Raw genomic sequence first — 5306 nt, forward strand, 5'->3', positions numbered from 1 at the left:
ATGCATTTAAGGTGACTACTTCATGAAGCTGGCTGAGAGAATGCCAAGAGTGTTTAAAGCTGTCATCAAGTCAAAGGGTGGCTACTTTGAAGAATCTCATATGAAATATATTTTGATTTGTTAAACACTTCTTTGGTTACTACATGATTCCATGTGTGTTATTTCATAGTTTTGACGTCTTCACTATTATTCTACAATGTAGAAAATAGTAAAAAATAAAGTAAAACCCTTGAATGAGTAGGTGTGTACAAACTTTTGACTGGTAGTGTTTATCTGACACACCTGGCTCATTTGGTTGAGTATCCTACATCACTATGAACATTTTAAGATATTTAAGATGCCATTGAGTTGTTTGGCAGCCATATTAGAAAAAGGCTTCTGTGGGGTTAATACATGAATTATATGACGGCCCTGTATCTACAAATCTTTTTACAACCCTGTTCTAGCTGTGTGAGTGAAATGTGGTGCCTCTATCACCAAAGTTACAATCCAAAAACATAGCTGCCCCACTACATGGAATTCTATGGCTAAGCTTCCAACATTGTAATGTCAATGACACAATATGGGCTATTTTTTTTTACAATAGCTGTACCTGGTGCTGTCAAAGTTGGTATATTGTATATCATTTTTAAGTTAATTTCATGACCTTTTAGAACCACTAGTCGATTTTTGTTTGAATGTATCAGGGTTTCCTTTATTAAGCAATTTATACAGGTAATTCTGATATGTACCCTAGAGATCAAAGTTCAAGGTTCTGTTGACCTGAACATTCCAAAAAAGGTGTCTGATAGATAGCGTTCCAATGATATATGATTAAAGGGTACAATTAAGGAATTACGTGTCGTATAATGACAATGCTTTTCATTAAAGAAAGAGTGATAACAGAGCAAGCTGCCATTGCTGCACTGCTATCACACATTTTCCAACGCCAGGGACATTCAAGAAAATCACTATGAGAGATCGTTGGCACAAGTGAGCCTGACCGACTCCCCTGGCTCATAGACTATATAGCCTACAGCACGTGACTCAAATGTCGATGTTATGTTCAGATAGCAACTCCCTGTTTCACTCTGTTGCACTGAACATACTGTAGCCCATCACTTCAACAAGTACAAGAAAGGTGGTACAGTCAAAAAACTCAACATCTAATATCGTGACACTGTTAATTGATTACATAAAAAATATTTATATTTTGAGAGACTTATTTTTTGTTTCCAATATGTTTTATTGTGAAGAATTTGAATCAAGCATAGAGTTAGACAAAGTGATGCAAGCTTGTTTGATCCGAAAATAAACATAGGATGAATAAACCAAATAAGTACATCAAAAACAGGATGTAGAGAAAAAAAGATGTAGTCTTAATCAAATGACCCATAGCTTATACTATAGGCTATAGGCCTAGGCTATATGAAGAGCATGCTCGGAGAAGCACATGGTAAGTTATTTTCTATGAAAATGTATTTCCTTGCTGAGATTTTGCGCTGCTGGGATGGTGTATATAACACTAGGCTACACTGCATTACACACTGCAATGGATAGGCTATCCCAATCATGAGCCCTGGCCTGCCCTGCTCTTGCTGATGTAAACCCTTTTCTGTTGCCTAACCAATGGCAAGTCCAAGGCTTCTTATGAAAATTATTTTTAATTTGTAAAAAAATATGATATCTGTGCGAGCAGACTAGGCCTACTGATGTCCTGTTCAGTTTGAGAGGGAGAGCATGAAGATGAAGAGGACCGGAAGTAAGATTGCTACTGCTATAATTTATTTTAATTAAAAAATATATTTTTCGTTGCCCATAATGAAGCTATTTATCAGAGTTATTGACCTCACAATAAAACATATTTGAGTAATTTACATCACTTACATTACTATGAAGCGGCTACCGCGGAGATGGACAGCGCATGGGTGCTGAAAGTAGGCTAATTTGAGAAGGCCTAATTAATTTAAACAGTCTTCATTTGACTTTAGGCTACTAACAACAAGAAGGCTTTGTGTTGGAGCTATTCAAGAAATATGATGTAGGCCTACCTGTTTGACAGATTAAATTACAGTCTACTATCCATACATTTTGTCAGCCATTTCCTTCAGTCACCATGCACGCCTTAAATATCTTAGTGTCAGTGAAGGGCTTGGTGTGTTAAGTTAAAACCGGGGCTTGAATTAAAGTTAATTTAAAGTTAAAAGTTAAAGTTGTGTGGCTTTTGTAAAAGAAAATGCCTAAAATCATAAGCCTACTTCTTGTTATCTTAAGATTAAAAAAAATGTAATGGACCTGATTTATATATAAAGTGATCTATAACGACCGTTTAATTCGCAATGCTTTATGCTAGAAACAACCTGTAAAATGCTTTTTTTCTCGGACCAAAAATAAGATGATAGATTCATGCAGTGCTTTTATTATAATGGAGATATTTCCTCCCCTACTCTTCTCCGTGGTGGTCTGCAAATCCACAACCTCTGGCGACTTGCCGTGTAATGCTTATAAAACTGCATATCTAAGGCTATGGTCTGTCCTAGGAGTGTGGATAAGCAGTAGGCATGTTCTCTCCTATCCACTTGATGTTTTAATCATTATTTGGGGTATAGCGGAGTTTTTTTTCAAGCGGGTCAAACATTTTCATTTCAGAGAGGTCAGATTTTCTCCAGGTATCCTTCATCATAAATAGCGTACAGTCCCTTAATTGGAGTTATGTTTCACTATATTGGATCACATCCGAGGTGAGGATTTACTCCCGCGACACACGTTCTCTTCATTTTCTCAGCGGACATCCGTATAGTTTGAGGTACAAACTTTCTGAATTTCGCTTGGTAAGTCACTGGTAAGTGTAACATCTTGCGTGGAAGTATACTGTTTGCAGCCTGGAGCAGCTGGCCACACGGCCAGCCCCTCCTCTTGTGTGCTCCACTCGCTGTGTGTGGTTGATCTGTATCTTCCGCCTGTGGTTTGTCGTGCTTGTGTTTCGTTAACGTTACACTACGACTCAGTGTGCATCCATTAATATATTGGTGGCTCTTGCTGCCACAAACTGTATTTACCTTACACAAATTGTCGACTGGCTTATTCTGTGTGTGTTGTGAATTGCTTTAATTACCCTGCAGGTTTTATTTCTTGTTCTTTCCCCTGCAGAATGTAAGAGTATCATGGTGGGCTTCCACTACGTGGAGACATTTAAGTTTGGAGTTCCTTAGCGGAGTTACTCCATCATATGGTGCTGTTTTTTGATTTCTGCTTTGATATTAAACCGGCTAGGTAATATTGCAGTTGGCAAATCCATTACCTGGATGCTGTTTTGTCTGCTTGTTTTTCCCACACGTGTCTTCCCCGTTTTCTTGCAGAGGTACTGGGTAATTTATCCCTCACCGGGTTCCTATTCCTCCAAGCGGGTCATGGTATAAGCTCTCCCAGGGTGTCGGACCCCTGCTCCGTGGGCTTGCTGGCTTGGCTGAGCTTATGGCTTCCCTTTGTGACAAGTGTGATGGTGGCATCCCCCTGGAAATCCACATACCTTGTGTATGCACTGCCTGGGTTTGAGCCACGCAGAGAGGGCGGTGGAGCACCCTACTGGATGCCTGTTTTGTGTAGTGTTCTCAGAACGCCTGCGCCTGGTGTGATTGGAGGTCATGTGCGAGTGGGTCGGCCAGGCTCGGGCTCAGGCTGGGGACGAGCTCCCTACCTCAGGAGTGGGCCAGCGAGCTGTTAGTCCCTCTGCTGGGCCCAGTACCCCTCCCAGGAAAGCGTGGCCGGAGCCACCGCAGGCAAAGCCCATCTGCTGCCAGTCCTGGACGGGGGCAGAAGTCGGACCCCTGGGACCATCTTGAACGAAGGTCGCAAGCCCAGCGTCAGGAGGTTGACAGCCTCCATGGCGACCAGTGATAGGCTGTTCCTGGGGGACGATGCTGGCACTGTTCACCAAAGTGAGCGGGGCTACCAGGCTGACAGGCCATCAGAAGCCGGCAGTGGAGTTTCATCGCCCCCAGCGGCTTGAGAGGATATGAGGGGCCTACTCACTCGAGTAGCCACTACACTGGATATCAAACTGGTGGACAGTGATGACTCTCCATCTGTCCCCATCTCTGCTGAGTTCTGCGAGGCCTTGCAGGAGAGCTGGGCCTGGGCCTCTGCCAGGGGGGCGCTTCCAACTCACAGCAGAGACTGGACCATGGAGTTATGTTGTGGGCGCAGAGTCACTCGGCCTCCGGGAGTACCCGACCATGAACACCATGATAGTTGCCATGGTCCTCCCGGTCCGGGAGATTATAGGGCGGAACCAGTGACTGAGGCCTACCTGCAGACTCTGTTGCCCTGGCTGCAGGAGGGCACAGATGGGCTCCCCCTGGAAGCGATGGAGGTGTCTCGCCTGCTTTCCCTGCTCCAGAGGGATGTGGCCCGCTCCAATGGACGGGCCATGGCGCAGGTGGTTGCCCCCCACCGTCATCTCTGGCTAGCCCAATCCCGTCTGCCAGCTGCTCTGCAGAGCACATTTGCCACTCTCCCCATCACCCCAGGGCTGAAGTTTGGCCCAGGTGTTAAAGACATTCTGGAGCAGACCGATAAGGTTCGTAGGGACCGGGAGACCCTGAGACGGTTCATGCCGTCTCCTCAGGCCCTGGGTCCAAGGCAGACGGACCGTCGCCACCCACCTGTGTTGAGGGTCGACAGCGGGGAGGGGCACAGCGTGCAGTGGAGCAACAACTTGTCAACCATCACCACCATAGGGACATGCCTGGGAGACCCAGGCGCTCGGGGTGCCAGAGGAGAGGCGGGCCTTCGAAGGGAAGAGAGGTGGGCCTTTGAAGAGAGGCGGGTCTTTGAAGAGAGGCGGGCCTTTGAAGAGAGGCGGGCCTTTGAAGAGAGGCGGGCCATCGATTCGCTTTCGAAAGGGAGGGCTTACGAATCCATGGTTCTTCCCTTCGGCCTCTCCTTGGCACCCCGCTCTTTCACAAAGTGCATGGAAGCTGTCCTGGCACCTCACGTCCCGAGGATTGTTGATCCTCAATTACCTGGACGATTGGCTGATTTGTGCCCTGACCAGGACCCAGGTCCTGTCAGACAGAGACATGCTCCTGACCTACATCGGCGGGCTGGGCATTACTGTAAATGACAAGAAGAGTCGTCTGGTGCCCACCCAGACGGTGGACTTCATTTGCATGGAACTGGACTCAGTCCTCATGAGAGCACGCCTGCCCACCAGAAGGGTTCAGGCGATCTTATCTTGCATCGACCACTTTCGGCAGGGGCAGGTGGTATCCGCCCTAACCTGCCAAAGCCTGTTGGTCTTGCTGACGGTGGCTTCATTGTTGATT

The sequence above is a fragment of the Salvelinus namaycush genome, chromosome 13, assembly GCF_016432855.1.
Source record: "Salvelinus namaycush isolate Seneca chromosome 13, SaNama_1.0, whole genome shotgun sequence".
NCBI lineage: Eukaryota > Metazoa > Chordata > Actinopteri > Salmoniformes > Salmonidae > Salvelinus > Salvelinus namaycush.